Source organism: Trachypithecus francoisi, unplaced genomic scaffold (assembly GCF_009764315.1).
Source record: "Trachypithecus francoisi isolate TF-2019V2 unplaced genomic scaffold, Tfra_2.0 Lachesis_group13, whole genome shotgun sequence".
Classification (NCBI taxonomy): Eukaryota; Metazoa; Chordata; class Mammalia; order Primates; family Cercopithecidae; genus Trachypithecus; species Trachypithecus francoisi.
Genome location: NW_022681458.1, coordinates 28899304 through 28926643, shown reverse-complemented (window position 1 = coordinate 28926643; position 27340 = coordinate 28899304). Strand labels below are relative to the sequence as shown.

At 33.7% G+C, this 27340-nt stretch overlaps 1 protein-coding gene and 1 long non-coding RNA gene across 2 annotated transcripts in view; both read right to left on the bottom strand.

Annotated features, from left to right (window-relative positions):
- The window catches only part of LOC117094169 (receptor tyrosine-protein kinase erbB-4), a 925342-nt gene that overhangs the window by 709177 nt on the left and 188825 nt on the right, over window positions 1–27340 (bottom strand). The gene's annotated exons all lie outside the window — the stretch shown is intronic.
- Window positions 13243–13685, bottom strand: LOC117094574. Its single transcript, XR_004441589.1, has 2 exons — window positions 13625–13685; window positions 13243–13309 (listed from the first exon to the last, which is right to left on the bottom strand). It is a non-coding gene; the product is annotated as an uncharacterized LOC117094574 (long non-coding RNA).

The following is a 27340-nucleotide window of genomic DNA, read 5'->3' as shown; positions in this document are numbered from 1 at the left end:
TTGATCTCCTGGTCTTGAATTCGCTAAGATTCTAAAACCAAACCAAAGTTATGTCATTGTTTATATAAAAGATATAATAAAGTTAAACATTAAGTGGCTCTGGGGAAGAGGAAGTGACTGCAAGTGGGCACAAGGGATCTGTTTTGGGAAAATAGTCTAAAACCCTCTTTAACAGTTCTTTTATTTTTCTTCTGCAGGGGGGATAAATGTTCTAAAATTAGATTCTGATGCTAATTGCACAATTCAGTAATAAAAATTATTGGATTGTACACTTAAAATGGGTAGATTTTATATGTAAAGTTTTTATATGTAAAATATGCCTCCAAAAATTGTTATTTTTAATTTTTGGAAAAAAAAAGAAGGCATAGATACTCTTTCTGCTTTAATCAACCCTTTAATTCTCAAATTGGACCTAATGATTTAGTATTGTCATCTAAATCCATAACAGTTTTCCAATTAACAAATGATCCTAAAATCTAGTGTCTTAAAACAACTTTAAAAAAAATGCCACAATTCACAATTTGTACAGGACTACACTGGGCATTTCTTCCATTTCTCAAGTCATTTAGGAAACTCAGTGGTACTCATCTGGCAGATGGGTTGGTTTGGTGGATTCAAGATGGCTTCAATCATGTTTGGAACCTGGGCTCTTAGGGTTCAAAGACTAGGACTAGCAACAAGGAGCACGTACCTGTGGCCTTTCTGTGCAGCTTAGCATTGCCAGAAGGCTATGGCCTCATAGTATTCAAACTATTAATGCAGTGGCTCAGAGCTCAAAGTGTAAATGTTTTAGTAAATAAAGTGGAAGTTGCATCATCTTTTATGACCCAGACTTGTATATGAAATAGCACCACTTGTGCTATAATCCATTACTCAAAGAAATCACAGCCCTCCTAGATTCTATAGGTAAGGAATTTTGACTTCATCTTGTTGAGGAATAACAAGGTCACACTACAGAGTAGCAGGTGAACCTGGAGATATTATGGTCATCATTTGAAAATATGTGTCATAATAGTTTATGATAATAATCACCATTAACAGAGGATTCAGAAAGGTCTATAATTCTTTAAAACTCAAATATCTGAAACACTGAGGATTTCTCATATGATACAGTATGTAGGTTAGGAGGAATTTGTGGGGAATTCATACTAATATTCCCATATACTTCAAGAAATATATGCAAGAAACCTCCTTTTGAGACAAATCTAAACTTTTAGGGTATAAGAAAAATTATACACTAATTTCCCTTGTGCTATTTTATATGGAAACATTTAGTTTACATAAAAATTTAGTTTCACTTCCTTTCAGTTTGTGATTCTAATGTGGCAGCTGAATACAGCTGTGAATTCTCTCCTTATAAAACATTTGGTGCTGACTAGGTCCGTTTTTGGACATGCATTTTCTGAACTGAACATGATATTTGATAACTTTTGCCCCAAATAACAAAAATTTAAACTACAATCGTAAATGCCTTATATATATCCCATTTTAGTGAACATTTTGGAGCATGTGAAAGAAAAGCATTGTACTAAGAACTAGTTTAATTTAAAACCACTTGAGTTGACTGAGAGCTTGTTATTTCATTTCTTCACTTTAAAGTTATCAGACAACTTAATAATGAAGGAGTAACTCAGTATCATGTGAGTTTAGATCTTATTTTGCCATCTGCAATGAATAACAAAGTATTAAAAACAAGAGAGGAAGAAAAAAAAAACAAACTAGGCCTCTTGCCTAAAGGACAGGATAATTCACACTTACTTAAAGAATGCCATTTATAGGATTTTCTCACAGTAACTTGAGACTATAGAATTGCTTTTTTAGCTTTTACACACAGTCATTAGCAATTTATAGTGCCAGAGAACACTGTAATGGAAAAAGAGTATGATAAAGTATGAAAGTTCATTGATTACATGGTCACAGCCTACTGAGGTTTGATTTAATTTTTAAAGAATGATTTCTGTTCTGTTCCCACCTGTTGAAAACACTTTGAAGTTTTACTCATATAACCCAGCAGTTCTCCACACTGGCTATATGAGAATCAAATTGGACTTTCAAGAAATAGCAATGTCAGGCTCCAGCCCTAGAGATTAGATTCATCAGGTGTAGGATACGGCTTAAAATTTTAAAACCTCTATCTATGATAAAAGTGGGTAGCCAGGTTTGTAAAACAGTGATTTAACCTGTTACTGTTTCTGCTGACCTACTGTCACTTACTTCTGAGAAAAACTGTTGTCTAAATATTTATCAAGATAATTTATAAAATCTTGAATCTAACCCAGTCAGAAAAAAGGTCCCTGCAGTGCCTCCAATCCTTTAAAAAGAGAAAAATCCATTAGTCAGTATGCTCAGATGACAACAAACTTTTAGCTACTTTAAAATTCACCAACTTTTCCAGTGTTAGTGGGGATGTTCTAAAAGAGTGCACTGAAATCAAAAACACCTGGCTACAGATCAGTCCCTGAAGTTCCACCCCAGCAACCTTTTCCAAAAAGTGAATTAGATGAAGGAAATTAACAGTCATGGTGGAGAAAACAAACTGAAAGACAAACATTTCAACAAGGGAGAAAAGAGGGAGTTTAAGCTTTGATTTGGCCACTAACAACCATTGTGTGACCATTCATGGGTCACTTACGATACTGTATTCCTCTGAAAAATGAGGAGTTGAGCTGTATCTATATTTTTATTGTTTGTTTGTTTGTTTTTTTTTCTGTTGGTCATGGTGAAAGTGTTACGAGTTAAGCAGTAGAAAACACTTTCCAAACAAAATACATTAAAACACATACAAAATTAGGGGGCTAGCCGTGGTGGCTCAAGCCTGTAATCAACAGCACTTTGGAAGCCCGAGACTTGCTGATTGCCTGAGCCTAGAAGTTGGAAACCAGCCTGGGCAACAAAGTGAGACACTGTCTCTATAAAAAAAATAAAACAAATTAACCAGGCATGGTGGTGGGTGCTTGTGGTCCCAGTTACTCAGGAGCCTGTGGTGGGGGGACTACTTGAGCCAAACAGGTAGAGGTTGCAGTAAGATGAGATCACACCACTGCACTCCAGCCTGGGTGACAGAGTAAGACTCTGTCTCAAAAACGAATCAAAACAAAATACAAGATTAGAGTTGTTTTGGTTGATCAGTAGATGGGGGCATGTGGAGACCCACCTATCAACCCTCTTCATTCACCAGCTGCTCTGCCTCTGTATTCCTACACTAATTGCATTTTTAGAGATAACTACTGTGTAATCTTATTTTCAAACTTTATGTTTTAGGCATGGTTCCTAACGACCTCTTAAAGTACAAATATTCCTAGGAACTAGGAGTTCCTACTGGGTCGATTTTACCACAAGTGTGATTACCCTAATGGGTAGAATCATATATATATGATATATAAGATATATATATATATATATATATATATATATATATAGATATATAAGATATATATATATATATATATGATATATATATATATGTGTGTGTGTGTGTGTGTGTGTGTGTGTCATAAAAATGCCCACAACACTTAATCAGTATATGAGTTATGCATTTAATTTTGTATGGGAGTATATAATTTACATGTAACACTTATTGACAGACCACATAATGATGTATATGCCACATATGCAATATCTACCATCTCAAAGCAACCTGAAATATAATTTCTAGTTTCTCTCATTTTACATTAGGAAACATAGGCTCAGTGAGGTTTATTAATTTGCCTGGGGTCAACAAGTAGCAAGTGGTAGATACAGTATTTGAAACCAGAAGGATCTCAAGCCGAAGTATGTGCTTTTTCCTGCAATATTAAAATACCTCCTATTGTATCAGTAAGTTTCCCATATTTGTAAGTAGGGAGAAGAGTGAGTTGTGGCTTGCTTCCTGATGCTTAACCGGGAATGATATCAAAACTGAGGATCAATTGCCCCACATTCCAAGGATATGTTGCAGTGAGCAGTGTTTGGAGAAAGATCTTGTGAGGCTTACTCACTACCATGAGAACAGTATGGGAAAGACTTGTCCCCATGTTTCAATTACCTCCCACTGGGTCCTTCCCAGTCCCTCATGTTGAATTCTCACAACACACGGGCATTCAAGATGAGATTTGGGTAGGGACACAGTCAAACCATATCACTACTGAGGAGACAAGCTATACTTATCTTATTAGTTAATTTTTCTGGAAAAAAAGCCATAGGTAGTTTAATCCTATCCCGAGACAGCAATAGGAGGTATGATTGGGGGAGTCTTCTGGAGCAGTTCTTCAGCAGAATATGGAATTAATTCTGCTTAAATATTGAATTGCAGCCTGTACTTTAGTTTAAGATTCTGTTATTAGTCAAATAAATTCCTATTTAATACCACAGGTAAATTGCTATGTAAAAATGACCAAAAAAATGTATGTAACAGGAATCCTTACCCTCAAAGAGTTTATAGTTAACAAAAAGAAGATTTGTATTTAAAATCTGTACTCCTCTGAGAGGGTTAGGTTCTTATCAGTCATACACACTAATTGATTGAGTTTAGTAAGATTATCTCTAGCTACAGTATATAATAGAAAGATGCTTTAGATTGGGATCTATTATTTCCTTTAAAAATGCATTTATTCTATCTTCCTGTGTTCTAGTTTTATGATATAAAAACTGAAGGAGAGGGAATCGATTTCTCTAAGTTGCTTTCTTATTACTGTTTGTTGATGTTTTTTGTGTGCACATTTTTGGTTTGCGAGATTTCCTCAACACAGCAATGTCAGCATTGAGACGTTCTCGGTTTTATATAATAATTAGTTGTATGACTATGCTTAAGTCAACAAAAGTATTATTCATACTAGTTATATTATAATGACCTATTTCTATTACTTATAGTTAACAAAAAGAAGATTTGTATTTAAGTAATAAAAATAGGTCATTTCAAGATTTAATTCTATTAATTATTTATCACTCTTAATTCCTCTCTCTTTTGCTCTCTTCATCTCTCTCTTCCTCCACTATTTTCCTTTAACTACTGAATTCCTACTTATCCTTCAATACTCAATTTACTTACAGGGAAGATTTTCTTTATACCACTAAATTGTAATCTCTATAGCACAAGACATATTTGAAATTTTGTTCATTGACATATTCCCAGAGCAAGAACAGTGCCTTGCTCTGTACAAAGTAGGTACTAAATAATTGTTTAATAAGCGAATGAGTGAATGCATGTATATATGCATAGATAAATAAATCCTATAATTTCTATTCCTATAGCATCAGGGAATTGTTAGTTAAAATGTATTTGTTTGTTATTTGGCAGCAGCTAATTGTAGCTAATATAGAATTTATTTTAGCATTCATCATATTGTGTTATAATTATTCGTTTTCTTGACTGGATCAAGCTATGTCTTGTTTTTATAAATATTATATCAGTCTCATTCAGTGTATTGCATATAGCAGACATTCAATAAATGTTACTTGAATGAATGAATGAATGAATATAAAAAGCTACCTCTCAAGATTCATATTTAATTTATTAAAAATCTGATGCCAATGAATTTAGATAATTTAGACATGATCCAGATACAGTAATTTAAGTGTTCATTTCATTTCATGACAACATTTTCTACTGGTTGAGAAAACATAAATTCCAAAGGGACATTATAAATATGTCTGGAGACCATCATTCATTTCAGTGCTCATATTTCACAATCAAGCAAGGAAACAGTTCCTAAATAGATCACTTTATCAGGGTTTATATTTGGATAAATTCTTGAAAAAAATACATTTTAAAGAAAACACTGTCTTTTAATTCAACTTACTGCTTACCAGTTATTACCATTACATTTTTGAATCATGAATGAGAGCTATTGTGTAAAACATAAAATCCAAATATTCTCTACAGTGATATATATGCCTCTGTAACCTTTTTAACGTTTCAGGTAGTATCAGTAGAGTCAGAGGTTATATTTAAACTGTAAAGGTTCTAAAATTGTATAAAAAGGAGTAACATATTTGAAGGGTCTCAAAATAAGGCATACAGTAATTAAAAACCCATGTTATAAAATACATAAGATTGATCTTAGCAATAAAAAATTGATGTGTTTTAACAAATAATACATTTTGGAACAGATTCCTGATTTTACCCATGAAGTAGCATGTGGGTTACAATATGATATAGAATAAAGAAACTAATGATTTGTAATTTTAAAAAGAAAGTTAGGGTAATTTGTTTAATTTTAAAAATTTTTAAAAATTCCATCTATGTCAAGTCATTCGGGAAGAGTGAAATAAAAATAATGTGTGAAAAACCTTATTAAGACACCCGTAAGAAGATGAATTTTGGTTTGATTCAATTAATAATTGTTATAAAGAATGCCATTTTATGAATTAATATGGAATAAACAAGAAAAATTTTACTTAAAATTTCGTAGGAGACCAAGTAACCACAGCAATCGACTTTTCTTTGGGTTCAGATTAATCATGGCACTGTGAGCCAATAATTTAAAAACGTAAAGAACAAGACACTATGAAATTCACAAGTGGAAGGAAGAACAAAGGCCATAGTGAGAGAGCAAGAGTATGATGCTCCCTTTTGTTAACTAGTCCTCCTTTCCTAATGTGTTCAGGAACTAGTTTTAATAGGCATTTCATGAAAAAGAAGTTCCACTGTTAATTTTTTTGAAAACTCCAAGTTGAGCAAAATTAAAAAGGTATCCGTAATTCAAGTCTACTCACAGCCTTTATCGTACAATGCCTAATATACAATTAGTTCTAAGTTACTAAATAAACTTTTATTCAATGAAAGGGGAATAAAGTATGCAGGGTTTCTCATACTGCTCCAGTTTTTAAGCAAGCACTAGGGGAATTGGGGGATACATGGGTGGGGGAGTGTACTAATGTTCCACAGGAAAAAATTAAATTAGCATTAAATTTGTGTTTTACCATACTTCAATTCGTTTTTACTGTGTATTTGGCTTATCTGTGACAGCTTTTCCATCAGCTTCCTTTAATTGAGGACTTGACTTGGTTTCTAACTTACAGCATTTAAATAATCTTTCTGCCTTCTTTTCATTAAGAAGTCATTATTATAGACTGAAGACGGTCTTATAAATATACCATCACCATTTGGATTTAAGGAAATTTGTCTGCCTGATTTTTTTTTACTTTGCCTTTACTTTTAGCATTTACATGAGTTCTATATTTTTCTTCCAGAAACAAAACTCTGCCAATTATATATTGAAAGCTCATAAGCACAAAATGCACTCTCAACCAATATTGGTTTGTAGGTATTTGATGCCAATGATACAATATTGTTTACTACACTAAAAAGTCATTTATGCCATAGAAGTACATTTCCTTTTTACTTTGATGGCCCTAAATCACAGACAAAATTTTAGTCTACTCTGAGGACACCACACTGCACTGACCTACCTGAACTGCCAGTGAAATGTTTTTTGCTTTTGTAAAAGATGTTCTTCTAAGTACTTCAGAATCATAGCAGGATTGAAATTTGAATAATAACATTTTAGTAGACTCATTGTAACTCTTCACTTTCCACTGAGATTACGCTTCCCAAATAGAAATAAAGTTTTCCTCAGGTCAGACACTTCCACTTGCAAAGCAATGTCTGTCAAACTCTAATGTACCTGTGAATGACTTGAAGGTTCTATTAAAATACAGATTTTGATTAAGTAGTTCTGAGGTAGGTCCTGCAATATTGCGTTTCTTATAAGTCAGTACTGTTGGTCTATGGATCCCATTTTGAGTAACAAGATAGAAGTGCATAAAATGTTACTGTTGACTTAGAAGCTAATTCCATCAGTTTCTAAGAAGTTTATTGTCTAATATCCAGCATATCATAACTTAACCATTGTGAATATATTTGTTATCTTTTTTTCCAATAGATTTGCTTAGATTTCTATTTTAAGAGTCAGATCTGGTCCAATGCTTTCACAGGAACTACGAATAGTTTTGAGTTATTCTTCTGGAACGCTGTTTTTCCCTAAGGCATTCTTCCTTATATATCATTTGGTAAAGAAACTTTTATTAAATAGGATTTAGCAACCTAATAAGCTGTGTTCTTGATCTATAATAACCTTTCTCTTGTGGACATAATGAACAAATTTATATAATTCAACGTAAAGCTGATTAAAATCACTCAGGACTAATGAGGATAGCTTTCAAGCCCTTTAAATTTATGTATTTATTTGTATTTTCTATGCAACAAATCAATCTGCCTTCACAAAATTGCAGATGGCACCTTTTCCTTTCAAACTGCTGGCTCAATCCCTTTCTCATCTCTATTACAATGTCGATTATACTTTAGTGTGAATAAGAATCACCAGGGGACTTATTAAAATTGCTTATTCCATGCTCACCCCAGAAGAGTCTCATTCTGTATGTCTGGAGTAAAGTCTGAGAATCTGCATTTTGGCCAATACCTCTCACATATCTAATGCAATCTGAGTTTGGGAAACACTGCCTTAAGATCAGTCCAGACCTTAAGCAAGAAGCTTCAACATCAATCTACCCTTGCTACTTAAAGCCTGGAATTATTCCAACTTTGTAACTGAGCTTTTGCACTGTTTCAAAGGTTTTGTTTTCAAATATGCTCCTAAGCTACAATTGCTCCCATTTGTTTGGGTCTTGTCTTGATAATCTGTCTGGTTTTGCCATTGCTCCTTGGATGAAGGACCTTAATTCATAAATCTTCTCTGGGGACTATAGCTTATCTTTCAAAGCAGACACTTTTGAGAGTAATATTGAATGCCATTAATAACTGTGCCAGGATAATTGAAATCAGCTGAAACTGTCCAGGACAGACTTTATGTCGTACTGATCTTGAATTCCAATCCAGGAAAAAATTTTAACCACATTTCAGACTAGTGGCAGATGGTTATCCACTTCTGAATTCTCCATCCCAGTACTATTCTCAGATAGAAAACTCCTACAGGAGTTTCAAGTCAGATCTCTAGCTGTCACTGCTATGTTTTACTACCTTCATTACTGCTATGTTTTACTACCTTCAAAACTCTTCCATCATTCTGTTTTCTAGCAGACATGATACTCTTAATGTCTGGTGGTGAAAATGACTCTGTCTTCTAAGACCCAGCACTACTGTGGCAGTAAGTTTTCCCCAAATCATCCCAAAGTGGTTCCTCTTGCTACAGATAATTGGGATATGAAACACCATATGCATATACAAGGCAACATGAATTTGAGGTGGCTGTTTCAATTATCCATATTTGAAAGATCCATATATTTAATGTCTCATTATGATGAAAAATAATAGTTCAAAGACACTTCATCAGAAAAATATTTTACCTATTTTGTCATCTTTCTCTTAATGTCGTCACATATGAAATAGCTGATGCAATTCAGAGAAAACAGAGATGCGCTGCACTAGAATATATAATATTTTTCTAGATATACCTACACAACTCATTGACAAGTAAAATCAAGCAACTGGACATTTATTTAGGCATTGCATCCATATTGAATCATGTCCCTCTCCTCCAAGTATTGATTTATCTAATTATTCATAAAAGAAAATTCAGAGAAATAACTCTTTCCAATTTTAAAAGAATTAAAGTACATTTAAATAGATGCTTCAAACATTCATATGGAGAAAATCAGGACAACACATACAAGGTAACACGAGATTAATTATACAAAGCATGAAGGAAAATAGACTCATTCATTCTCAAAACCACCTCATTCTCCTACCTACTATATTCGACTGGGTTTTTTAAAGATAATTAAGATGAAAATCTCACTTTCTAAAAATGTTCCCAGTGCATTATTATTATTATTTTCTTAAATTTTAAGTTCCGGGGTACAAGTGCAGGATGTACAGGTTTGTTACATAGGTAAACATGTGCCACAGTGGTTTGCTGCACCTGTCAACCCATCACTTACATATAAAGTCCAGCATGCATTAGCTATTTTTCCTAATTCTCTCTCTCCCCCAACCCCACCCCTCAACAGGCCTAGGGTGTGTTGTTCCCCTCCCTATGTCCAAGTGTTCTCATTGTTCAGCTCCCACTTATAAGTGAGAACATGCAGTTACTGGCTTTCTGTTCCTGCATTAGTTTGCTGAGGATAATGGCTTCCAGCTCCATCCATGTCCCTGCAAAGGACATAATCTTGTTCATTATTTAAAAGAGTACAATAAACTGAGAACGTTTTAAAATGTAGTATAGTATTAGTAAATCATATACTCTTGGCTAACCTTACAGGTATGTGTTGTTTTTATAAATTAACTAGAACTGGTTTAACCCTAGGGTCAGGTTCAAGTGGTGTACACCAGCAATCAGATTACAACTTGATGCAAATTTTGTCTCATTAAAAAAGTCACGCATCCCACCACTTCATTTGCAAAATAATTGTGTACCTGACCAAGGTCAGAGAATTTTCCCTCCGTTTCTTTCACTGAGTGAGCTCAACTTATTAAAATGCAGCTAAAGTGTGAGAAAGATTAATTTTTTTTTTATTTGAGAAAATAGCAGGGGACAGCAAACTTCTAAAAACTTGGAGGTTTTATAGTAATTTCTGATTTTCATGTTTAGAAAAAGAAATTACATTAAAAATATGTTTTTAAAAAAATTTTGAGATTGGATACACTATAATATTATTGTAGTCCAGAAAATCTGTATCCTATAATTCCTAGGGAAAAAGGGAACTTTGTTAGTGTCAAATTACCTATAATTCCCACAGTTATGATATAAATTTTTAAAAATTGTTTAAATACACAACATATGATTATGCTGTACTACTAGAAATGACAGAGCGGACTTTTTACTCTCTTCAAGATGCATCAACACTTTCATATTCCTAGTTCAAATTAATATTCTTCTTTTTAGTATAGGATCTCTCTCTGGGCTGAAGTGCAGTGGAGTGACCAAGACTCACTGAATCTTCAACCTCCCAGGCTCAAGTGATCCTCCTACCTCAGCCTCCCAAAGTGCTGGGATTATAGTTGAGAGCCATCACACCCAGCCCAGATTCATATTCTGAATACTCCAAGACCTCAAATTATTTTCAGGCACTTCTTTCTCCAATAGCAACGGTCCTCAACCTTTTGGGCATCAAGAACTGGTTTCTTGGAAGACAATTTTTCCACAGACAGAATAGGGAAGATGGTTTCAGGATGAGTTAAGCGCATACAGATACTGTGTACTTTATTTCTATTATTACTATGACATCGTAAAATAGAATGAAATCATTATACAAGTTACCATAATGTAGAATCAGTGGGATCCCTGAACTTGTTTTCCTGCAACTACATGGTCCCATCTGGGGTTGATGATAGACAGTGACAGATCATCAGGCATTAGATTCTCATAAGGAGCATGCCACCCAGATTCCTTGCATGTGCAGTTCACAAAAGGGTTTGCACTCCTATGAGAATCTAATACCACTGCTGATCTGACAGGCAGGCAATCTCACTATGTTGTCCAGTCTGGTCCCAGGTAATGCGAGCTATGGGAAGCAGCTGGCTGTAAATACAGATGAAGCTTTGCTCACCCGCTGCTCACCTACCTGTGGTGCAGCCTGGTTCCTAACAGACCATGGACTGGTCCATGGCCTGCAAGTTGAGGACCCCTGTTCTATAGCTAAAATCCAATGATTTAAATATGAATACATGTTTGTCTATTAGATGCTACTAGTATTTTCCTAGGTGACCACTTATTTTTATCATCTATCTCAGTTAAGATTTTTAGGTAATCACAATTGATTTAACTCACAGGATTTATCAAGATCTTAAAAGGTATATGTAGGGCTCTTTGCTTTATTTGAGAGATAAATAATCACTGCCTCACCACTATGTCTCCAAGGATGTTATTTAATAAAATATTTAATCTTATTGGAAATCCTTTTATATTTTTTTCTCCACAAAGGACAAAGAGCTGATAATAAATAAAAAACGGAACTCCTTGTGGAAATTATAAATAAAATAAAGGCTAATAATTGCTAAAAGAATTTGAAATGAGTATGCCAAAATATTTGCTCTTATATAAAAATATAAGTATTATTATATAAGATATTTCTTTATTGTACTAAAAGATAGTACTAATTATTATCTTAGAAATGAAGTTGACTTTAGACACGGTTTTCTTAGAAATCTAGTAATTAACAATTTTGAAAATAATCCAGAAATGTCTTAAATTTTTTTTCATAAATTATATTATTTCCATACATATAGTCCCTACAGTGTTGTTCAATTTCTGAACTTTTTAGCTGCCCTTTATTTTTCTTACTATTTAACAATATTAGATTGATTATGCTCCAGGAACAAATTCCAGTCCCTGGGTGATTATTCAGTGTGAACTTATTCACTGATTAGAATAGTTGTTGATTGTTCAATAGTATGAGGGATAGATGAGAGCTCCATCCATCATATTATAAAAGTATAGACTGTCTTTGTTTGACTAAATGACATATCAAAAATCTAATATATGTCCCATAAAATATTAATGTAAGGCATTTTGCAATTTCTTTAGTTATTTCAAATTATATTGTAGAACATGAATAAACAGAGAAATCAAACTGCTCAGAATCTATCTTAATTCTTATCAGCTTGATCTCTGAGTTTAGCTTGGGTTTCAAAGGACCAGCATGGAGCTAATTGCAAGGGAACCAGTAGGTGTAGATAATCTAGAAGATGCTGTGAATCCTCTTAGAAGAGCAACTATAGTACTATAATTAAATAATCAAGATTTTATTTTTTAGAAATAATATGTTGACCAAGTATATAATAGAAAACTCTGGAGGGCTTTCTATTATATAGAAATGGATGTGGTGGTTCAGACCTGTAATCCCAACATTTTGGGAGGTCTAGGCAGGAAGATCACTTGAGCCCAGAAGTTCGAGACCAAACTGGGCAGTATAGGGAGATCTCATCTCTCCAAAAAAAAAAAAAAAAAAAAAATATATATATATATATATATATCGAGGCATGTTGACATGCATTTGTGGTCCCAGCTATTTGGGAGGCTGAAATGTTGCTTGTATTAAAGAATTAAGAATCTCATAAATTTAATACAAGTAACATAAATGATATGATCTGGCTGTGTCCCCTCCCAACTCTCATCTTGAATTGTAGCTCCCATAATCCCCATGTGTCATGGGAGGGACCTGGTAGGAGATAATTGAATCATTGGGGTGGGTTTTTTTCCGTGCTGTTCTCATGATAGTCAATAAGTCTCATGGGATCTGATGGTTTCATAAAGGGCAGTTCCCCTGCACACTTTCTTGCCTGCCACCATGTAAGATGTGCCTTCACTCCTTCTTTGCCTTCCGTCATGATGTGAGGTCTCTCTAGCCATGTGGAACTGTAAGTCCATTAAACCTCTTTTTCTGGCCGGGCGCGGTGGCTCAAGCCTGTAATCCCAGCACTTTGGGAGGCCGAGACGGGCGGATCACGAGGTCAGGAGATCGAGACCATCCTGGCTAATACGGTGAAACCCCGTCTCTACTAAAAAATACAAAAAACTAGCCGGGCGACGAGGCGGGCGCCTGTAGTCCCAGCTACTCGGGAGGCTGAGACAGGAGAATGGCGTGAACCCGGGAGGCGGAGCTTGCAGTGAGCTGAGAGCCGGCCACTGCACTCCAGCCTGGGTGGCAGAGCAAGACTCCGTCTCAAAAAAAAAAAAAAAAAAAAAACCTCTTTTTCTTTATAAATCACCCAGCCTCAGGTATTCCTTCATAGCAGTATGAAAATGGACTAATAGAACAATGATGCTGGAAGTGTGATATTTTAGCCTCACATTCATGAGAACAAAGCCATGTATCTGGGTTTTCAATTATAAAGGGGAAAGGAATGCACCAACAGTAATTACTCATACCTGATTATCCCAGATATTGTGATAACAAGCATTATACTTCATTTTTTACAAGTTTACTAGACTTCTCATCTCTTTAATAAATCATAAATCAACTATATTGTAGTTCCGAAAGAATTACTTCCCATTATACAATACTGGAAGTTTGTAAACACATGTTAAAAGTACTATTCTTCTTATTCATATCTAACTTCTGATCTATGAATAAATAGGCCCAAACTTTTACATCTTCCATTTATGTGTTCTCTTTTAATCTAAACTAGTTGGATTTTTCCATTAATATTTAACTCAAGAATTTCTATTTTTTTTTTTCTCCTTGTCAGGTAACTCTCAATTCAAATAATCAACAATAAACCTCACTAAGCCTCACAATGCTCACCTAGAATTATGGTCTGAATAATTTGATAGAGTCTATTTTTTATTTCATCATCAATGAACATATTTAATAATTGTATATGCCTTTGGAACATCATTCAACATTTCCTTGACCTGCTGCTCAGGCCCAAGCTAACATTAAACCACTAATAATACTCTTGAAACTTTATTCTGTGTGGATCTAAGTCTCAAATAATTTCAACCACACACACCTCCATATCATGTGAAAATGAAGTCAATGCTGAGAGAGAGAAACAAAGTGTCTATTGCTTTAATCTATGCTTGTCATTGTGTCACAGTCCAGAGTATTCAGGTGAAATTAAATTGCTAATTTTGTTCAGTCATTTTGATGCGAAAACCATAGGAATAACACATGGTTTCCCTATTAAAGTCAAAAGAATGCTATAAATCACTACATACTACAACATAGAACTCTAAATGCATTGAATACAACAGAAATTTATAACAGGATTTACTGAACAGGAAAGAGGGCCAAGAAAGCATAGATTCTGACTTAAATAAGTAAAATACCTAAAGAAAGAAATCCCTGTCATCTTATTCTAAACACATCACTTCAGCAGAATTCATCATAAAAACAAATCATAACATTAGTATTATTCATAGTTATTTGCAAAGTTTTAACAGATTAATGTATTTTCCCATAAATACTGAAATAGTACCTAACCTGATTCAATAAATAGCTGCAAACATTTCACTGGTTGACTAGGTTAAATTTAATCTTATGTATTAATTGTTCATGTTTATCTCGTATTTTATTTTTCTAGTTATATTTACTTTTACCAAAGCTTCATATTGTTTTTCATATCACATAGGAACTCATTTCTTACAATAAATAATATATAAGGAATAAAATGATTCCAATGCAAACTTTTTTCCATTTGCTTTATCTTAAAAGCAAACCCTGCATATTCTGTCTTCCCAAGAATAAACAATAAGAAATCATTTTAAATTTATTTTACATAATTTGTTGTTAATGGGAAAAATTTAGGGGAAAAATATGATTACATAGATGGGGCCACCATAGAAAGCATTATATACAGGTACTTATTAATGAAATACAAAGGAATTAATGTCGCTAAGCTTAGTGTTCAAAATTAAATGGTTAAAGCAAGTTTCTTGGCCTCTGAACTACTGACATCACATGGCTGGATAATTATTTGTTGTGGGGGCTATCCTATGCATTGTAGAATATTTAGCAGACTCCTGGTTGGCATACCAGTAGATCCCAGTAGCACCCCTCCTTTACCCGGTTGCAAAAATCAAAAATGGCTAAGGCACACAATTGTTCCAGATTCAGAACCACAGGATAAAAGAGCTGTTAAATACAAAGACAGCATATATGTGTGTGTGTGTGTGTGTGTGTGTGTGTATATATATATACACACACATATATATATATGGCAAAATATAAGCAAGTGGAAGAAATCCTAAATCAGAAAAGTCTTGGTTATTTTATAATACAAAGAAAAATGTTTTTCCTTTTCTACCAATGCATCAGGTAAAAGAAACCACACCTTATTTCAACTCTAAAAAGTCCTACTTTCATGCTGTATAACAATGCAGTTAAAATGTATTGCATCATTTAATTTACTGTCTCCTGGTGAAGTACAGACAGAATAGTAGAGTGTCTAAGAGTCTAAGAGCCCTGGCTTTCGAATCATAAAGACCGAGAACAAATCTAATTTTGGCATTTACCAGTTGTCAAATTTCAGTGGGCAGATAATTAAACTCTAAGACTCTTTTGTTATCTTCAAAATAAGATAATGGTAGTACATCTCTCATAGGGTTGTTGCAAAAGTCAAATAAAATAATGTTTATAAAAGTACTAAACACATTGACTAGCATGTAGTGAGTAATCAAATTTAGCTATTTTGTTATTACTGCTATTCCTAATAAAGTTTTATACTTTATTCTATGGTTTTCAAAGTGGAGCAATTGTGCTCCCACAGGAGACATTTAGCAATGTCTGGAGATATATTTGGCTGTCACAACAGATGGAGAGGTGCTAGCTCAGATACATAGCTCTCTGATACTATGGCTTAATTTGGGTAAAGTTTTAAAAAATGGAGGAAATACCTAGACTTTAGCTAACTTGCCATAAATGTCATTTCTCTGACAGTAAGTTTTTATAATTTTGAAAGTGGCATGAAATTTAAAACTATATTGCTGGGTAAATAACTGGCATATAGTTATTCTCTATTAACAGCTAAATTTGAAATAATATACTAACGTCACATAAGGGGAGTTAACAAATAAGGTAAAACAAAAATTTTGTCAAAGCTGATTTTAAATGCCTAATTTAAATCATTATATGTAAATTTAAAATGTAAATCCTAAAATAATTACTTTTTCAGCTACAATTTCCTCAATCAATCTATTAATTTGGGTTCAAGATAAGTAATTGTCCAGTTCTGAGACCAATATATCTGGAAAACTGAAGGTCAGAAAATATATTTTAATTCTCTGAAAAAGATACAGAGATAAATACAATGTATATTTTATATTATGTATCTATTAAGAAATTTAAGTTTGCAACTACATTTTAAAATGTGTATTCTATCAGAAGTTCATGTACTAGAAAGCTTATTTAAGGTGATAATCAGTAAGCTTTTTGCTAATATTAATTGTCTAGACAGTTTAACTTCCATTTTAGCAACACCCTCTCAGAAGTAGAGATAACCAGTTCTTTGTCACAGCAGATAAAAAGCTCACAGCCAAGAATACCAGAGCACTATTTTTGTCAGGTGCATATCAACATTTATGTTGTCACCCAAGGCCAGCAAAACATTTAACAGATCTGCTGTATCTACGTTTTCCAAGTATTTGATATCTATTTTTATATTTCCTTAATGATGCCCCCCCCAAAAAGCCACAAATTGACAAAGAATGTGAAGTAAAAACATATTCTCATAAAGCCAAATACATAATGTCCATATTTTGTGTTTATGTGTATGTATTTAATCTAGTTTAAGGTGATTCAATTTTCAAAATCAATTCACACTAAACTTTGCTATCTTCCTTCATATCAAGCATTAAAACATGTTTTTAAATATATTTAAATGAAAGTTTTCATAAACTTTTCCTGAAACAATGATTTAAAACACCAACAACTATCATGTGAAAAAATATTGTCAAGTTATATTTGATGGAGGTTTACAGGTTATGGGACATAGTATGTATTTCTGTTACAGCACTACTGCAATATTCCATAACTTTTCTAGATCACACAATATATGATGAAACTTTAATGCACAGGAAGGAGCCTTTTGTAATTCTGAGCACCAAGGTACTTAGGAAAGAATGGAAATAATTAGGGACAGAAGGAAATAAATAATTAATAGACCTCAAAATGATTATTACTTTTATGAATACTAAGCCAAACTTACATTAAAATAAATATTTTTCTAGGCAACTTTGCAACAAAATTCTTTTCGCTGTACTTATTGAAAATAAAACCATGTGGTTTCTGATATATGAATTAGCTTGTCTTTGGAGTTGGCAGAACATGAACTTGTCTGGCTCTGCCTTATCTAAGAGTCAGATCAGATAGGCCTAAGTGCTAACATTATAAGTCACAGTGTTGGGAAAAAATGCTTTGGCAATCTTTCCAAAGACTTCACTCTCTTCTCATGGAAATAATAACATATTTCATTTTTGCAGAGATTTGATATGCAGATAAATGCCAAAGGAAGAAAACTGCAGTTATGTTTTGCCTTTAATTTACCAAATCTTCAAAACATAAATTATGACCTATATAATTGATTATAGTTATTTCAGAAGTGTCCATGTTTTCTAAGACTTCCATTATTCTCTGCTGCTTTGCTTTTAGTAAATAATTATAACTTTGATAAGTGATTTCAAAATATTCCTAACTTCGTAATTTCAAAAAAAAAAGCGCATTGGGAATCACTAATATACTCAAAATGAACTCTGAGGAAATGACATATTGGAGCATTGGTTGGAATAGAAATAGTGTGACTTTAGTTAATTGTTAGACTTCCTTATACAACTCTTTCCTTTCAGATCTGAAGAGCTAATCCAGGTTGAGCATCCCTTATTCAAAATGCTTGAGACCAGAAGTGTTGCAGATATTTGATTGTCTCAAATTTTGGAATATTTGCAGCATATTTTTACCAGCTGAGGATCCCAAATCCAAAAATCAAACGATCATTTCCTTTGAGTGTCATGTTGGTGCTCAATAAGTTTTGGATTTGGGAGCATTTTAGATTTTGGATTTTGTATTCTCAACCTGAATATGAGAAAAACAACTGTCCATTTATTAATTTCAACATTTTAATTAATTCAAGATATAAAACACAAATAAGTTTTAGTGGTCTTTTAAGGGGGGAAAGTTCAAGAAGCACTAACATTTTATAATATAAATATTTTAAAATAGAGCTTAAAGGCACCTCCAGTCCATACAACTATTTTTAGGTGAAATAGCATTCAATCCCTATTTTATAATTGTTGGATGGATGGAGGGGCATTTTGTCATTTCCTTTATAAACCAATTAACTACAATGCTTAGTGTCAAGAAAAATTTTAGAACTCCAAAAGAAAATGAAATTTTTATTTTATAATCAAGTAACTCTCATCCAAAAATGTCACAGGAAAAGAAAGATCGTGATATTCTGTCATTGAAACTGAGCTCATACCCTTAAGTGAAACATCTGAGTGCTTCATTACCAAATTCATATCTTTCCTATTCTGAGAAACATCCTCCAAGAAGCTCACCTATTTTGGTAAGGCACCTACTTACAGAGTCAGATATTATCACATACAGCTGCTGGAAAGTGTGGCCACAATACCTCAAATATTATCACTTGCCACGAGTTAAAAAGTTTCCTCAAAATCAGCACAGGAAGAGGAGAGTGAAGTTCAACACACAATCATTTAAAGAAGACGGAAAAGAAAGGGATTAGTGTTATACTTACAGCTAATAAGTAATGAGAAAGCGTTAATTGCGTATCAAAAAAAGAAGATAAACTATTGTTTTAAAACTCAAATCTGTAACACATCGTCACATTCTGAGAAGCAAGGTACACCTGTTACAGAATGTGAATAAATTATTTCTAAAAATAAAAAATGTAAAAATAGAAGAAAATAAACATCTAAATTCAGTGGACAGACTTGGTCGGAAATAGTTTCAAAGCCTAGGGCCACTGTGTACTGCAGGAACTGGTGGCATTACTAACAGACTGGCTTTTTCTTCAATGTGCACAGTCTGCCATTTCAATCACACAATATTCAGTTATCTCCTAAGCAAAACCTGCTTTAAAAAAATGATTCAAAACCTGCTCATAATAAAATTAATGACAGGCAATGAAAGTTCTGTAATGATAACCCAAGTCTTAGGCAAATAAGTAGGAGCTATCACTGGAATATTTAGTGAAGTTTTTAATCAAAACTCCACAAAATTCACATAAAGAAAAAGAGCAGAATCTATGAAGAAGGCCAGTCTGTGTGTGGTGGTCCTATAGGACCTCTGCTTTCACAAACATGATATGATTGTCAAGATTTTATTTATAAGAGGATACAATGATTTGTGTCTCAAAAGTGGTGACACGAATATAAGTGTCGTGAGGTAATATGTCACAAATTGTCTTCTAAAGATGGAGACATTAATTTCCATGTTTTAGAATAGAAGAGTTGTAATTGTTCACCAGCTTTTATACCTGGGTTGTTAATCACTAGTCACATGTGGTATTTAAATTCAAATTTAAGTTAAATAAACAATATAAAATGAAGAGTTCAACTTCTTAATCACATACACACACACACACACACACACACACACACCCTTCAAGTGTTTGACAGCCCTGATGTGACTAGCGACTACCATATTGGACAGTGTATATATTGGACATTTCCACGTATTATGAAGGTTTATTGAACAACAGTTGTTGTAAAATGATAGAATTGTTAACAATTAGGAACACGTTTGGTAAAAGTAACAGAAAACCTGACTAACAGATTAAAATAAGAGTTCAGTGTTCTGTCATAGTAAGTGCAGGGGTTAGCATTTATTGATATTGATCTAGGTGGGAACTGATGACCCCAAGAAAGCAGATTCTTTTAGTATTTCTCCTATATTATCCTTAGTGCTGTGAAGTCTGCCCTTATGCTTTTCACTTCCTGGATGCAAGAAGGCTGCTGCAGATACAGACATCCTTGCACATTCAAAACCAGAGGAAAAGTAGAAAAGGGAGTAGAAGTTGCAGTTATCCCTTAGTAAAGCAATTGCTTTCCTAAAAATATCCTATAAACTTCCACTTACATCTCCTTGGCCAAAACTATGCCTTATAGTTGTTCTAAGAAATGTTCCCAAGAAGACTGCAAAAGCAATCCCAGCAAAATCAAGGTTCTGTTAATAAGGAAGAAGTGGAAAATAGATTTTGAAAGGCAACCCACCATGCTCATCACAGTTTCCTTAAGATTTGTCCTTGAAAAAAACAACTTGATAAAAGAACGAACAAGGGTAAACATAGTTCCCTCCACAGGGGAAAATAAAAAAAAAACTTCTAAAGAGGAATTTTAAAATAAATGCTTAAAAATTAACCTCTTTTTTTTCCTGCCATGTGAAGAAGTAGAGTTTCTAAATGCAAAGGACTCCCAAGTTATTAATGTAAGGCGTTCCAACAAAAAGCGCTATAATTTAATCAAAGTAGATTAATACTTCAAATATGCTCTCATGTTTTGGTTAATCATGTGTGATATATTCTTTATGCTGTATTAATATAGAAATGAATTTTCCTAACTGATAACATGACCATTTATTTAAAGAATTTGGGCTAAGACCTTAGAGTGTAAAGCTATCTATTTACACAAGAAGAGTTTCCTTAAGAGGAAAAATACAAGGTTTTCCCTCTTTCCCTTAGTATGTTTACTACAGAATAAATATTGCATGAGATGAATTCCAAGAACATAAGCAAATGTTTTGTTGTCTTTAATACTATCATGGAAAGATATAGCAACCGTTCTAGAAAGTTCTGCATAAAAAATATCTAAAACATGTGCCAACTAAAAGAGATATTGAACGGCTCAAGAGTAATAAGACAAAGACATTAAAATTATATTCCCTTCAAGTCAGCCATTTTCCCTGTTAATATTAGAAAATTGTGAAGTGTTATTAAATCGTTGAAATCTTCCATGAGTTCTATAATCAGTAAAACACAAATATTTATGTTATGAGTTTATAAAATTGCCTACTATTCTTAGAATGACACAAATGTGTCATTTATGATGTGTATTTTCAAGAAATATACATCATAAAGCAGCATATTAAGTGAACCATAAATAAGATGACAAATTCAAAATAAAGAATATAAAATAATTAAAAATGTACATTGTCAAGACTTGCAATAAGGCTGATTTTAGATAATCTGTATTGACACTGTGTTCTAATGAGTAAAAGTATCATCCCACTTTGAAATAAAAAGCAAGCAAGGTGCAAATAGAAAATGACCTGCACACATATCTCCATGGAGTAGGGAAGGGCTAGTATTATCAGCTAGTGGGTATTACCGGCTGAATTGTATCCCCCTCCAAACTCATGTATTAAAGTCCTAATCCCCAGTACCTCAGAATGTGATTGTACTTGGAGAATGTACTTGGAGCCTTTAAAGAGATGATTAGGTTAAAATGAGGCCAGTAGGGTGGGTCCTAATCAAACCTGACAGGTGTCCTTATAAGGAGAAGAAATGAGAGCAGAGACTCCAGGGATGTGCAGGCACAAAGGAAAAACCACAGGAAGACAGAGAAAGAAGGTAGCTATCCACAAGACACAAGAGGGTCCTGAGCAGAAATCAAAACTGCCAATGCCTTGATCTTAGACGTGTAGCCTCCAGAACTATGGTAAAATAAATTTATGTTGTTTAAGCTACCCAGTCTATGATAATTTGTGATGGCAGCTTTAGCAAACTAAAACAGTAAGGATGACAGAAAACAGAATGAATTTCTGAGTTGCTTCAAACAGTGTGTCTTTCAGAGCTGATTACATTCATTTGATTTTATTTATAATATAAAATTTGAGTTCATCATTCCCCACAAATTTTTAAGCAGTGCTGTGAAATATTCTGCCATTGGCCACGTGTAGCTGGGTAAATCCAGGTTAATTAAAATTAAATAAAATTAAAAAATCAGTTCTGTAGTCATGCTAACCACATTTCAAGTGTTTAATAACCACAATAGCTATTGGCAAGAAGATAGTCATTTGTCTGTCTTTCTATACTTTTTCCACTAATGGAGCATATAATCAAAGCGTGTATGAACATCTTGGTTGCTATGGATTATACTAAGACAGTCATGTTGCTAAGGTCATACATTGCAAATGACCCTCACATAAATGAATTAGCATAGTGCCATCTTTTCAAACACATAAAGACTTTATAATACAATGGTAATAAATCAACCTAAATGTCCATTAGTGGTAGACTGGATAAAGAAAATGTGATACATATACACTGTGGAATACTATGCAACCATAAAAAAGAAGGCGATCATATCCTTTGTGGCAAGATGAATGGAGCTGGAGGTAACTATCTTAAGCAAACTAATGCTGGAAAAGTAAACCAAGTATCACGTGTCCTCATTTATAAGTGGGAACTAAACAATGAGAATATATAGACAAAAAGAGGAAGACAACAAACACTGGGGCTTCCTTGAAAAATGGAGGGTAGGAGGAGGGAGAGGATCAGAAAAAGTACCTATCAGATACTATCCTTTGTACCTGGGTGATGAAATAATCTGTACATCAGTATCCCATGACATAAGTTTACTTATGTAACAAACCTGCACATGTACCCTCTGAAACTAAAAGTTTTTAAAAAAGGAACACTTTATTTTAGATTGAAAAAACAAAGAAAAGAAAAGAAATCAAGACAAAAGTCTTGACCAACAGACCAGAAGTTCTTCTTTGGGGAAATAAAACTAATAATTCATTACAAAATATTTATCAAGCTAGTTTCTTATTTGAAACTTCAAGTTTAAAAAATCTTAATATTTGATGCATTCTTAGATGCATTAAGTGAAGTATGCAAATGTATATGTGTAAAACCATAAAAATAAAATGAATTTAATGAGCTGGCCAGGTGTGGGGGCTCATGCCTGTAATCCCAGCACTTTGGGAAGCTGAGGCAGGAGAATCACAGGAGGTCAGGAGCTCAACACCAACCTGACCAACATGGTGAAACCTCATCTCTACTAAAAGTACAAAAATTAGCTGGGCTTGGTTGTCGGCGCCTGTAATCCCAGCTACTTGGGAGGCTGAGGCAGGAGAATCATTTGAACCTGGGAGGCAGAGGTTGCAGTGAGCTGAGATCATGGCAATGCACTCCATCCTGGGTGACAAGAGCAAAACTCTGTATCAAAAAAATAAAATAAAATGAAGAAATAAACTGAATTATAATTTACTTTAACAATAGCACCATCTTTCTTCATGTGGCAAATTAAATTACTTTAAACCAATGAAATGAAAATGAAAATATCCTTCCTTAGTAAAATGTCTGTTAAAAATCCTTTTACTGTGGTGAGTTGCCTGGAATACTGGAAATTTTCCCTACCCCCACCTCACAATTCTAATTTCATGTTTTTCGGTGTCAAATGCAGCCGTCAGGACCAGTTCTAGGGGATAACTGTTTTTGTCAGGCTTTGAATTCTCTAGCAATAAATGCATGTCCTTAAACTTTAATGATTTGGGGTCCACTAAAAATAATGAAGTATTATACAAATTATTAGAGATAACATTATATAAGTTATTATAAAATATATACTAATGTATATTATATATGCAAATATGTATATATGTAATATGTACAAATATATATTATACATGCATGTGCTATATATAATATATACAAATAAAATTTGTATGAAATATTATATAAATAAAATGATATAATATAAACAAATATTTTATAATATAAACATATATATAAGTTATTTCCTAGACAAATATAATCTATACTAACTTTTTCCTATCAGTTTCCTCTGTACCTTCTGAAAATTTGTACTTTAAATTTTCTTTCCAAAAATTTGTACTCTAAAAATCTATATGATGCGTCTGAAAGTGCTCACTAGAACACAGAGCTGATAAATGTTGAAAAAAAGAGGAAAGACATCTACACTCAAATACATTTAGTAGTATAGTGTATAAAAGTGTGTGGAAGGGGAAAAAAATTATGAAACATCAGGCTGTAGAGTTAAGTGGGCACCAGATCACGACTTGTGGGATAGACTAAATAAATGTCCCCTATTACACTGAAACCATGTAACTAAATCTGGCCACTGGACTACAAGCAGAAATAACTGTTGTAACTTCTGCACCAATGCAGTTAATAAGCAGTGCACCTCCTTAATTCCTCTCTTCTTCTTATATAGGGACTTGGGAGTCCACATTTGCTAGATGGTGTAGCCACTGGATGGAGAAGAGTAGCTGACCTATACTGAACCTTTCAATGAGTGAAAAAGAAACCTGGGCTGTGTTAAGCTTGTGTTCCATTTCAGAATATTTCCATCCCTACAGGTTTGACCTCTTACCTGGCTCATCCTTACCAATGAAGGCTCTTCATATTTTTTATTCTACTGAGATATTTGTAATTAGTCTTTTTTCACATGCACTTGATTAATCAAAAGAACATAATTATTGTATAAGTGAGGTTTAAAGCAATTGTCCCTAAGCAGCTTCATACAGGTAAATGTCTACAGTTAGGAGCTGGCAGCAAGTCTGAATCTAGGTCATGTGATATTTTTGAATGACTGAAGAGCTGTGAGACTCCTGAGGTGTTCTGCAATTATTAACAGGTCATAAGGAAAGGAGGCCAAAGCCTGAGCATGAGGGGTGCCACATGAGAGAAGAATAGCAAATGTACATTTCTAGATCTCATGAGGTGGCCTACCAACTGGTACTACATAATCTCAGAAATATATTTATATGCAATACAAAGGTGTACACATAAAGTCCATGTTGACATATTTACACATATACACTAGGAAATGCTTGGATATTCCTGGGTGTCTCATTCTCACCCCAGCAATTTCAAAAGGAGAAATGCTTTTCATCTTTAGACCTGACTTCCAAATCTGTTTACGGACAGAGAGTGAGGTGAGCTATTGTTCCTGAAAACCGACACTGCCATTAGGAAGTATTTCTGGGACCAAGAGACCCTTTCATGGTAGCTTTCATTTACAGAAAGAGATGCCAAAAAGGTAATTGAAGAGAAAGCAAGTACACATCTCTTGAAGTTTCCAAGTGGCTTTTACCAACTTAAGCTGGGTTTGGAAATACTTATATATCTGCTGGTTTTCTTTTCTTTTTTTTTTTCTTTTCCTTTGTTTTATTTTCAGGAGGCCCCTATTAGCTATATATTAAATACAAATACTTGTGTTAGGCTTATGAGTGTCACAATGTTAAATAAGGCCCAAGTCCCTGTCCTGAGGGAACAATATAAGAGGGCACATGTGACTTCGATATGTCTATTATATCTGGTATAGTTATCTTGAATAGTTTTACAATAAAAAGTGGCCAGTCAGTATTTAAATAACACAAGTTATATTTTCAACTTCAACTATTTATGCTATCTATGCTTCATAGTATATAAACTCCATTGCACTTGGCACTTTGTGTATAATTTTACCTTGTATTTTATAAACAAGACTACTACATCTTTGATAAAATTATGAATAATAATAACAGTTTATTATTATCTAGGTTCTAGGGTTTTGTACTACAGTATTGGACTATAAGCAAACTACCAGCTCCATAATAAACTTTAGAATGAGCTTCTGCATGGTGAGAGGAAAAATGGTTTGAACTAAACTATGAAGTTTGCTCCATTTGGAAATAAAAGGGTCTTGATCTACAAACCGACTGAAGTCTTTAAATAGTCATTGAATGTTGAGTGGCACTTGGCCCAGCTTTGGCTTAACAGCTATGGAAAAATCCAGGGGAGATAAGAAATCACCCCACTAAAACTTTAAGGCATAGCAAGGCTGCTGGCTATTGTCATAGTTATGAGCCTATTTTTCCCAGCTTCTCAATAAATGACATTTTAAAACCTTGCAAATCATTGTAATATGCTCATAAATAAACAGGTAGTCATCTTGTCAGAATGGAGTTTATTATAGGATGTAACTAAAACATATCCTTTAAAGGGTATATATTATATTAAGTGTGATAGATATATATGCATGTGTATATTTATGTATATATGTACATGCATGTGTGTATATGTGTGTGTGTGTATGTATGTGTGTGTGTGTGTGTGTGTGTGTGTATATATATATATATATATATATATATAATCATCTAACATATTCCAACCTATGGCATCACCTGTTCCCATCTCACTTCCAACCTTTTCTAAGGAAGTTAGTCATGTCAATTGTAAGGGTAAATTTGAAATGTGCAGTTCAATCCCACTGACACTAAGGAAAAAGCACCAAATAAAATTAAATTAATTCCTCTTTATATATAGTAATACATTTCAAATAAACTCCCAGAGGGTATAAAACAGTTATTGTTTATCCTTACAATTATTATATATTCAACTCTGAACATAAAAGCAATTGATCTTTTCTGTAAAAAGCTGATTCTATTAACAAACCCACCTTTAAAGATTACTCGCTGTCTCAAACTGCTCTTTTTAGACTGCTTCAGCCAGTACTTTGGAGGGGGCAGTCAGCCATGCTGCTGTACTGATCCTCATACAACTACACAAATTACAGATATGTTTTCACAGGAGCAGCAAGACCTCATTAATCAAGTTGTACACACTTCCATCAGCCACAGGCAGAGCCAATGGGTCTGCCTCAGATGTCCCACCCTAAATTCTATACTTGTTCACTTTAGTTTATAGAGAATAAAGCCTTGTAAAAAATAAATCTGATCGCTCTACTAATGGCATAATTTGTTTTTCTCAGCTACTTCTCCTCTTTCCAATGGCAAAATTACTTTTAAAGTAAGTATCAAAAATACATTTCACAAAAGCATGATCTTCATAATTTATCACATATTTGTCTCCTAAAGTAGGTTTTCTTGTTATTTTTACCTGCTTATCTAAAAATAAGTCAATACATTTAAGTATCCTCTTTTTGCAACTGTCTATACATGCCCTCTATTTTTAAATCATAATCACTCCTGAGTC